Here is an 11,778-nt window from a genome sequence, read left to right as displayed (position 1 = left end):
AATTACCCAACCAGGCGCGGTGGCTCACGCCTGTAATCCCAGCACTTGGGAGGCCGAGCCGGGTGGATCACGAGGTCAGGAGTTCGAGACCATCCTGGCTAATATGGTGAGAGCCCGTCTCTACTAAAAATACAAAAATTAGCCAGGCGTGGTGGCGGGCGCCTGTAGTCCCAGCTACTCGGGAGGCTGAGGCAGGAGAATGGCGAGAACCCGGAAGGCGGAGCTTGCAGTGAGCCCAGAGCGCGCCACTGCACTCCAGCCTGGCCGACAAAGCCTGACTCCGTCTCAAAAATAAATAAATAAATAAATAAATAGATAGATAGATAGATAGATAGACAGATAGATATTTTTTTAAAAAAAAGAATTACCCATCAATAAGAAAAGGACAAGCAACCCCACCCTACCCAACTCTGCCTACCTCAACTAAAGAGCAAAAAGTTTGAAATGCAATTGACTGAGAAGGAAATCAGAATGACCAACACACTCAATCCCCCAGGCAATTACAGAAAGGCTTGTGAAAACTAGGAGATGTAAGATTGCAGAAGGAGGTGGTATGCTTCCCTGCAGCTGACAGCGCCACCCACAGACACACTCCAGCAGCTTTTAGGCACCGTGGAGTCAGGCAGCCTGTGGATAAGCCAGCTTGTTCATGCCTGGAGGATTGGAACATTTAACTGGGACATTGAATAGCAAGGAATATGAATGACATGGAGCCACAGGTACCTAAAATAATTTAACAGTAAATCTGAAAATGAATGAAGTGGCAAGTAGGAGAAACGTATTAGAATGCAATACCATTTATTCACAGGTTAAAAGCAGAAGGTTTATATTTTTTCCTTTTATTTTTACAAGATATATGCATATGCAAAAAGGCATACAATGATATTCATATGAAAATGATATTTGCCTCTAGAGAATAAGGATATCCTCTGGAAAAGAAGAGACCTATGAGGCCATTGGGATTTGAGTATAAACATTGCTGCTTTAAATGAAGGATGTGAAAAAAAATACCGTAAAATATTTACATTCATTTAATCTTGATGGAGGGGGTCTAAAGTGTCTGTTCTATGTATTGGCTGTATGTGTTTAATATTTTGCAATTTAAAATAGAAAATAAAATATACATTGATTTGAAATTTCAGTGTTTTTAATAATTTAATTGAATCGAAATAGGCAATTCTTTAAATAATTCTGCAAGGTTCTCCATAAGCTGAAATATAGCAAGGAATTGATTAAACCCAATTCAATCAATGGTATTTCACCATTTGGGATTCTGGAGAATTTGCTCCTGCAGGAGATACTTTAAAAATTTTGAAAGGCATACCCTCTGTCTTATTGAAGTGTGTATTTTTTCAATGGCTGTCCCCTAACTCCAATTAATAAAGGAAAACCTCTCATACAAGTAGTAGAGAGGTATTAGAATGCAATTTCATTTACGCACAGGTTAAAAGCAGAAAGTTTACATATTGTATGAGATATTTAGAGATCTGAAACAATTCTACAATCACTTCCTCTATAATTTGTTTGCTTGTTTGTTTTGAGATGGAGTTTTGCTCTTGTTGCCCAAGTTGGAGTGCAGTGGCACGATCTCGGCTCATCGCAACCTCTGCCTCCCGGGTTCAAGCCATTCTCCTGCACCTCCCAAATAGCTGGGATTATAGGCATGCACCACCATGCCTGCCTAATTTTTTGTATTTTTAGTAGAAACGGGGTTTCACCATGTTAGCCAGGCTGGTCTTGAACTCCTGACCTCAGGTGATCTGCCCACCTCCTCCTTACAAAGTGCTGGGATTACAGGTGTGAGCCACCGCACCCGGCCCTCTCCTATGATTGAACTCCTTAAAATTTCTAATGTCTAGGAGTTATAATGGTCTATCATTTTCTGTGACATACAAGCATCTAACTTTTTACATAGGTTTTTTCAACATTTTCATTCCCTAGTCCACAAGCTCTGTATTAACCAAAAGGGTCACTGCAACATAATTCCTCTACTTTTTTTCTATTCTATGAAGAAGGAGAAAATACTGCAGTTTGACATCATCAACACCGTCATACTATGCCATAAAACCATCCAATACTTGTTACCTATTCTATTCCTATATGATATGTGTCTTTTACCCATTCAGGACAATCTACTGAGCCTTCCTTTGAGGAGGGAGTCTTGCCTTTCCCATTAGAACATAAATCACTAGAGAAAAATGACCTTAGGAAGACTATCTAATGTGGATGATGAATTAGTAAAGTATTGACACAGGACATAGGCCTGTTTTAGAAAGACTGAGACTTGGTTATTTGGATAATGACAGGCAGGTCTTCTGGCTCTGATAGATACGGGAGTGTAGTGTTGATGTTATTGACTCTATATCCCCTCTCAGTCATAGACAATTCTATTATAGTGGAATTGCAGACTTCTTACAAACTGCCTGTTCTGCTCAGAATAAATAGATTTATAAGATCTGGATGTTTACATATATGGGGTCTATTTTACCATAGAATGGTTTCTGACCTCCTAATCTTTAAAACAAAGAGAAGAATAATGTCAGTGTTACATAGAAATGATGGTACTAGGGGCAAGAAGTTTGTAGGCAGATTCCACGCATGCCACACTGCCCCATGTTCTACCCAGTGCCTCCTGATGGAGATGCGGTACTGTTGCCTGTAGGGGTTGGATATCACTGGAATGGTAGGATTATCTCCCAAGGGAGACTTGTAGCTCATACTAAACTAAATAGATTCCTAATCTCCAAACCATGATTTATATTCCAGGAGTAACCCATCATTTGTACTGTCATTCTCCTAGCTGGTGAAATCACTGTCAGCTCAAATCCTAGGGAATGTTTCTCTGTGCAACAGGCAGACATTTAAACCAAGCTGTTTGTTCAATAACAGATGCAGGCAACAGTGCAATGGAATCTGAAAGCACAGACACGCAGCACAGAAGGTAATGTGAATCTGTCCTGTTTGCAAGATCCAGATTGTGTCTCTGGTGTTTGAATGAATTTGTGCGTATGTAGCAGGCGGCCAACATACTCTCCGAAGTGACGTCTGCAGGGAAATACAAGACTTGTGCCTGTGGGGTAGCGTAGGCTACTGCTGCTGTTTGATTGAAGGACATTCAAGGAGACTTACTGTCTGTGTGTTTCCACTGAATTATTTTTTTTAAGGAGCTGGAGATTGAAAAGCTATGACAACAACAAAAAACTTGCTAATAAGATTCCATTTGAAGCTGAGTCATTATTTCTGCCAATCATTCACTCCCTTCTAAGTAAAATAAACTTCCAGACATGGAATCATGGAATCTGGAGTTGGAAAGGACCTTCGATGTCGTCAAGAATTATCTCTCACTAATTGGAAGAATCACAGAAAGTCTGAAAATATGACTATTTTTCTCAATCTCTCCTCTCTCTTTTTATTTTCCTGCTTAGTTTCTCTGTCTCTCTCTGTCTCACACACACACACACACACACACACACACGCATTTCTCTACCCCTCTGTAATGTGGTTCACTTACTGATTTTACTTTAACCAGCTTAAATAACAAAAAGAAACATTTTGCTCTTTCTTTTGCATTTGATATTTCTTTAAATATCATGGCATTTGGATTTATTTTCTTCTGGCTAAAATACTTCCCTTTATACCTTGGTTTCATGACTTTGCCCTCTCAATGAGTTTTCTCTAGATACACCCTAGTGAGAGAGGGACATCTTTATTTAATGGATATTATTTTAAGATATTTAGAGATTTAACACAAAAATTGTATTGATACTGAAAGTGACTATGCGTTACAACTACCGTATTAAATGCAAACTGAGATTCTGTAGGTCTTCAGTCATGTCTGAACTCAGACTCGTTTCCTCCTCTTGTATCTCATGAAGCATGAAGGACTCATTTATTTGTGACACCTGGTAATCCAGATAGAGAGATACCTTCTTGGTCTTCAACTTAGAATCTGTCTGTGATGACCAGGCCAGAGTTTCATGCTGGTGGTCCCTTATCAATGCGAGTGTTGACAATGTTAATAGCATTAGTCATTTCCTTTAGGTACTGCATAAGATGGAAGATGAGCTAGATGCAATAGTGCTTCAAATAACTTACCGTTTATTTTAGACAGAAGGCAAAGAAATAAACAGAGTACATAGTTGTAATAAGGCAAAATCAAAAGCTGCAAACCGTGGAGTTGTCTTAAATGTTGTACTGTTTTTTCAGAGTTTGTTTTTGAGTATATATTATGGTCCATACTACTGTTTATCTCTCACAAGGGTAAAAAATGCCCTTTAAAACCATTTACACCTAAAAATATATTTCAGATGTGTCACTGTCGTGGAGTTAGTCTATTGGTATGATAAATACTTCAGTTGGCTTTGCATGGGTAGGAAAAGAGCTAATTGTCAAAAAGCAAATCACCAGGCAATGGAATTTTACTCCCTGAAACACAAGATTCTTAAAATTATGCTGTTTGAGAGGAATTCCTCCTAAAACATATTCTATATTCATTTGACTTCATAAATAGATGAACTGAGCATAATTTAACCTTTCGTTGATGACTCATTGTCAACATTCTCAATTTTCTTTTTTTCTTTTTTTAGAGATGGAGTCTCATTTTGTCACCCAGGCTGGAGTGCAGCGGCATAATCATGGCTCCCTGCAGCCTTGAACTCTGGGCTCAAGCAATCCTCCCGCCTCAGCTTCCTGAGTTGCTGGGACTATAGGGGTAGGCCACCATGTCTGGCTAATTTTTGTATTTTTTTTTTTTTTTGTAGAGACAGAGTTTTGCCACATTGCCCAGGCTGATCTCTACTCTTGGGCTCAAGTGATCCACCAGCCTTAGCTTCCCGATGTGCTGGGATTATAGGCATGAGCCACCATGCCCGGCCCATTGTCAACATTCTGAACATCAGCCTTTGTAGTGAGTAATAATACAGCAATGCTATCAAGCACCACTGGGGTAAGTATAACTGTTTGTGTTACGCTGGGGCTTATGCTTTTCAGGGGTTCAGCTTTTGGCTTTATATTGTGACCTCAAGTTTACTGATTCAATACAGTTTAATGTTCAATATTCTCAGCCCCCTCTTCTGAAATGAGATACCTCTACCTCTTCTCAAAACAAAGTTTATGGATGCTGACATGGCCAAGAACTCTCCTTCGTCAGGACAGGAGTTATATGATAGTTCTTAGCAAATGATCTCCAAATTTTACATCACATTCAAACTAACATCAAGGGACTCTAGATTCTGGGAAGAATATCTGGTAGGGAAAGAATATTTTAAAAGGATAGCATGGGCCGGGCGCGGTGGCTCAAGCCTGTAATCCCAGCACTTTGGGAGGCCGAGACGGGCGGATCACGAGGTCAGGAGATCGAGACCATCCTGGCTAAAACGGTGAAACCCCGTCTCTACTAAAAAATACAAAAAAAACTAGCTGGGCGAAGTGGCGGGCGCCTGTAGTCCCAGCTACTCGGAAGGCTGAGGCAGGAGAATGCCGTGAACCCGGGAGGCGGAGCTTACAGTGAGCGGAGATCTGGCCACTGCACTCCCGCCTGGGCGGCAGAGCGAGACACCGTCTCAAAAAAAAAAAGGATAACAGGAAGTCTGAAAAGTGCCTATGGACTGGAATATTGTTCCTATGTTTCTACATCCCCCAACCCCCACCTCACACTAGTTTCAGTCCCCAGACTTGCTGTGAACAGCCCAGCAAACCACAGTGTTATTTTTCTTTCCTTACCCATGATTCTGCTATTCAAAGACTTTTGCCCTTAACGTGGGATTTCTGCTGTTTGAGTGATTAAACTAGACAATGTTTGGCTGCTAGACACAAGGTGGGGTTTTGTTTTCTTTTAAAGACGACAGCACCTTGTTCTCTTTTAAAGACGACAGCACCTAATAGTTGGTCTCCCATCCAAGTACTAAGCAGGCTGGACCCTGCTTAGCTTCCAAGATCAGACAAGGTTAGGCATGTTCATATGGCCATAGACAAAAAAGGTAGGTTATTATCGTTAACACAGAAGGTGTCTTAGGATTTGAAGTACTATTGCATGAGAAAAGTAGTATTTTTTAAAATTTATGCCTTGTTTTTTAATAATATAGATGTTAGGATGTCAAATATGATGATCTATAGTCACTCAATTCAGCATGTATGCATTAAGAGTTTGTTATATGCCAGGGACTTGGACACAGGTGAATAGACAACAGTGTCTGCCCTCAAGGGGCTGATAGATTGGAAAGGAGAGTGAACACATAAAGCAGCAACTACCATTCAGTGCGTTCAGTCCTACATTAGACGTCAAAATTGAGCTAGGAAAGCATAAAGAAAAATCAAATAGTTAAAGTGTGAAGTAGGGTTAATTTACTTAAGGGATGGAATGAAATTTAAAGAATGAAAATGGGATTTACGGTTGGTTTCAAAAGATGTGTAAACATGGAGGGAATGACGATGTTGATGAAAGTTACCACATAAACAAAGCCCAGTTTTGATGGGAGCGTAACATTTTCGGAGTGGGGTTTAGAGACTGAGTGACAGAGACTGAGTTAGAGTTCAATCGAATGCCATGATTTGAAGAATTTGGGGACCATTTTGTATTTTAAATTAGGAGAATAGACAAGATTTTTTTTAATTAAGAAAAAAGAGTGAAAGCAGTATGGAAAATGGCCTGGAAATGAAGAAAACTAGAAATGGAGAAACCAATTAAGAGTTAGTTGGGGCCAGGCTCAGTGGCTCACACCTGTAACCCCAGCTCTTTGGGAGGCCAAGGTGGGAGGATCGCTTGAGCACAGGAGTTTGAGATTAGCCTGAGCAACATGGCAAGACCTTATCTCCACAAAAAAAACTTTTAACAAAATTAACTGGATATGGTGGTGCATGCCTGTATTCCCAGCTACTCAGGAGGCTGAGGCAGGAGGACCTCTTGAGTCTAAGAGTTCAAGGCTACGGTTAGTTGTAATTATACCACTACACTCCAGCCTAGGCGACAAAGCAAGACTCTGTATCAAAAAAAAAAAAAAAAAAGAAGAAGTTTGCTGCACTAGTTCAAGCAATGGATGGGGAGGGCCTGATATGCAGTAGTGTCAGGCCTACAGAGGTGCACATGTATTCCAGGGACCAAACAAAAGCAGAACTGGATTTGGCTTGGAAGTGAAGGAGAAGATAAATTTTAGGATAACCACAGTGTTCTGGTTTGGGAAATTTACTAGATTAAACCACAAGTTGGAAAGGGAAAATGTCAAGCTTAGTATTCTGATAAGACACCTTTGAAATGCCTGTAGGGTATGTAGGCTGCCAGTTCTAATTGGCACTTGGACATATGGGTACTCTGGGGAGTAAGGTGTGACTGATCACATGCACCAGGTCAAATAGAGAAAGATTACAGTGGATGACATGGAGTACATCTGTATTGGAACTCAGCTTAGGTGTGATGTATGTTTGTTTAGTGGTCATATTTTCCCAACCCCATAATCAGTATACTTATTCCAATAAGCATGTATGTACTTCCAAATAGAAATGGAACAAATCCCTTCAAGTCAGGACTGTCCCAGAAAATATGAGTCATGTGGTTGGTTTTTAAGTGAATAAACAAAATGGTCAAAATTGCTAGAGAAACAATGCAGTTGAGATTGCACTGGGATGCAAAAGAGACTACTGAATTGTTCACGACTCCTTTAGCACATGAATGAACGGACAGTGATATTCTTATACATTTATTTCTATAGTGTCTGCATTTACTTCATTTCATCTTTTGTAAGGTGGAAGTTCTGCACAGGATAGGAGCACAGCTGACCCAGCTTTTCCTACCTGTAATGGCCACTGTAGCTGCCATTCTGAATCCCCAGCTGATTGTTTTGGCTCCTGTATTTGGACTGCCCAGCCAAGGGACCACTCTGACCTACTTTCCCAGTACAGCTCTTTCTTCAACATTTTTTAAACTTCACTTTTTTTACAACTTCCCCAGCTCATTTATTGGAAGAAGAAGTTCTGCTTTCTTACCATTTCCTTTTGGCCTTGGGCTTTTTAGTTTTAATAAAGTCCAATCTAGCTTTTATTGGGCAGAAAATCATGTACGACAAACAGTTGGCCCCCTCTTCCTTCCTTCTCAGAAAAGACCAAGGGTTTGGAGACTCATGCTGTTGCAGCAAAATATTCACAGAATCTGCCATCAAGGGCACTTGGTTCGACTGTATCATCAGTATCTTCAAAGGAGGACGGTTTGAGAAATGAAAACGTGAGGCATAGTTTGATAAAGCCACAAAAACAGAGCCCACACCTGCAAACAACCTCCTCTGGCTTTTTCTGAGCTTGCAGTCACTCACTACAAGCTTTGTCAGATGGAAAAATTCACATGGGAGGAAATGCTAACAGTATTTATTTATTTATTTATTTTTGCATGTAAAGTATCTCTGTGTTTATCAGATTTGCTAAGGCACAGTGTTCTTTTTCACAAAATGAAAATGTCAGAAATATGATAGCCATGTTCATATGTTTAAGAGAAATAGCCACAAATGTAAGGAGGAAATTAGCATTCTAGTCACGGACTGCAAGCAGTTTATTCTGGAGTTCATTCCGAGGAGGTAATGACTAGGAAAATGACAAAGAAAACTGTTACTGACCATTAGTGAGCAATCACTCTGTCATATTACTGAGATAATTTAGATAAATGCGGGGTTTCGCCGTCTCCTAGGGAGACGGGCTGCTGACGTCTTTGATAATGGCAGCCTACTTGAAGGTTGATTTTGACAAATTTATTTTTTCATCCCGCAGCTGTAAAAGAGGCATGTCTGTGCCTGGCTGTTGGATGTAGTAATAACTCTTTTTAGAAGTTTTTAAAAAATCTGTCAATTCCCTGTGTTTGGTGCCCAGGAACACATGCTGAAATGCCCCCAAGAAGACTTTTCAGCCACTGTGAAAAGCAGTGTTTGGAAACATAAGGTATTTAATAAATGAATGTGGATCATACCATATTTTTGTTCAATTGACTTCTATTCTTTTAGCAGCTGCTAATTATACACTGTTGTTATTTGGAGGCCGGTAACAGATTTCTCTGTTCCATCTGGGTAATCTGGCTTTTTGAGAATGGACTTTTCCCCACCCTAACATTAGTAGAATTTTGGCTGCCACATTTTGAAGGCAGTGATGAAATCAAGTCAAAATGAGTAGGCAGACAGCAGTTTTCAAGGAAGATGAGATTTACTTAGTGATGTTCACAAAATATTTTATTTTGTCTTTGATGTCATAGCACAATAAATGCCATCTACATCATTTAATGCCAAGAGAAATATAGGAGTGCCTATACTCATTTGCAGAATGAATAATAGATATGTACATGCTAAGAATATTTTATTTGGAGAAAATATTGAGCAAATCGGCCACAACCTCCACCCTATTTATTCAGCAGTTGCAGGAGCTGCATTGGGGCATAGGATCCAGCATTTCTAATCCAATGGAGTAGGGGGGAGCAGGGTAGCTGTGTGTCACAGCCTTGAAGCCAGACTGCAGGGGCTCAAAGCCAGCTATTGCAATGCACCAGTTGTTAGTATCGGAAAGTTTCCTCAGATTTCTAAAACTGGATTTCTCTCTATGTAAAAGGGGGTTAATATAACATCTAAATGTCAGGATTGTGAGAATGGCATAAGATCATGAATGTAAAGCTGTGATGACAATAATGATTTAAAAGATGCATACCCCACTTTCAAGCGATCAAAGGTGGTTTTATTTACTACAGTGCAACATCTTTGAGGGTAACAGGCAGGCTTCCTCTTACTTGTCATCCAAAAAGACAGGAAAGCAGAGAGCTACATAGACATTCCAGTTATTAGCCCTCCTTCTCTCTATCAACTATTTTGCTTTTTCCTTTACCCTTGCGCATGCAGCATTGTTCCTGGGGCGTCAGGAGTGTTTTCTTCTCATTTTAATGTGGCTAATTTAAAGGCTTGTTCAGGTGAGTGGCTGTCTCACTTCTACAGACTGGGCAAGGAGGCCCGTGCCCCAAAGTGGAGTTTGTTGCTGAGCAGAGAGGACACTGCAGAGCCAGTCATGCATTTCAGGACATCCAGTTCACTGTGCATGTGGGCTCAGTCACCATGAAAGAGAAGTACATTTTCATAGACTCCCACATCCCCACTCTTAAAAACTACTCTTCAAAACTCTAAGCAAAATAAAGTACCACGGAAATTCCTACAGGCTGACATGTTGTAAGTAGAGGTTTCATTTACATTGAAAATATTCTAAAATCTCTGACTACATCATTCCTTTTAGGCATGCTATCTCATGATAGCATTTAAGGATTTCATGCATATTTTTGAAATTTTATTGTTTTTCATCAAAATAGAGGATCTGTTAGTTTTAGTTCAATGAGCTGAAGATTTTTACCTTCAAAGCATCTAATGCAGAATTGACCAATCTCGGTGGCACATTAAAATCACCTAGAAAGTCTTTTTCTTTGCTCTGTTTGTTTTGGTTTTATTTTAAATGTAGATTCCCAGGCTCTTTCCTGGGTCATTTAAATCAGAATCACTGGGCATGGGTGCTGGCATTCATAGGCTGTAAAAGCTCCCCATAGGATTCTAATTTATGACCAGGGTTAAGAATCACAGATATAATGATTTCCAGCTTTGTCTCAATTGCATTAGGGCCAGCACTTAATTTTTATGAAGAAAAATGATATCACAATAAAAAACCCAATTCATTGCAAAGCATTCCTTACAGATAGCAGCACTGCTGAAAGGGAGCTGTTAACCTGAACAGTAATCACCTAAAGTTCTCCTCCTTCAACTGATGTATGAAAGTCTTAATTCAATATACAAAGCCCTCAAAACCCCAATGGCTCCCATCTTGCTCAGAGTAAAAGCTAAGGCTCCTACAATGGTCCACAGTTAACTACAACCTCCTCCCTTTATGGCGCTGACATCAGCTCCTCTCTTCTTTACCTTACTTGCCTCTGCTACAGCCAACCCACTTCCCTCCTCTCGCCAGCCTGCCAGATGCGCTCCTGCCTCTGACCTTCGTATTACAACCATCCCCTCCTCCTGGAATGCGCTGCCTTAGACACCTAACTGACTAAGGCCCTAGTGCCCTTCCAGTCTTTTCTTCAAGTGGCACCGTTGAAATAAAACCTGACTGCCTATTTAAAACTTGAGACCCACATTCCACTTGCCTCCGTGGCATTCTTGATCCCTATCTTTCTATTTCATTTTTTTTTTCCCTATAGCATTTCTCAGCTTTGAACACACTGTAGAATTTACCCCATTATCATGTTTATGATTAATTGCTTCAGAATGAATATTCCACAAAGACAAGGATCTTTGTCTGTTCCACCAATATAGCCCAACTGTCTGGAAAAGCACCTGGTACATGCACCCAATTAGTGCATCATTATTGGTTTATTTTTTACTTTTTAGGGGTCATGCTAATCTTCTCCGTATTGTTCCCATTTTAGTATATGTGCTGCGAAGGCGAGCACTGCATCATTGTTACATGAATGAATGAAATGCCTGTCTGGACTTCCAATACACAAGTCCTGCTCGATTACCTGGATAAAGCCCACGGCCTGCCCTGTAACTATTTTAGCATTCCAGACTTCGGCTTTCTAGCCTAGTACCTACCTATTGTCTAGGCCTGGTAGGGAAAAATTAAGGATGAATCCTAGCCCGCAGCCGCTGTAATTGTTTTTATTTTGAATGGGAAATTATGTATTTATTTATTAAATTTTTTACTTCCACAGGTTTTTAGGGAACAGATGGTGTTTGGTTATATGAGTCAGTTCTTTAGTGATGATTTGTGAGATTTTGGTGC

At 40.2% G+C, this 11,778-nt stretch overlaps 1 non-coding gene across 1 annotated transcript; it reads right to left on the bottom strand.

Moving 5' to 3' along the window:
* Positions 1-11,344: 11,344 nt before the first annotated feature.
* LOC112632249 lies at positions 11,345-11,446 on the bottom strand. Its single transcript, XR_003121314.1, has one exon. It is a non-coding gene; the product is annotated as a U6 spliceosomal RNA (small nuclear RNA).
* Positions 11,447-11,778: the final 332 nt, after the last annotated feature.

Source organism: Theropithecus gelada, chromosome 9, assembly GCF_003255815.1.
Source record: "Theropithecus gelada isolate Dixy chromosome 9, Tgel_1.0, whole genome shotgun sequence".
In the NCBI taxonomy this organism is placed as follows: Eukaryota; Metazoa; Chordata; class Mammalia; order Primates; family Cercopithecidae; genus Theropithecus; species Theropithecus gelada.
Note: the sequence above shows the minus strand (reverse complement) of the source record. Positions and strands in the feature narration are given on the sequence as shown.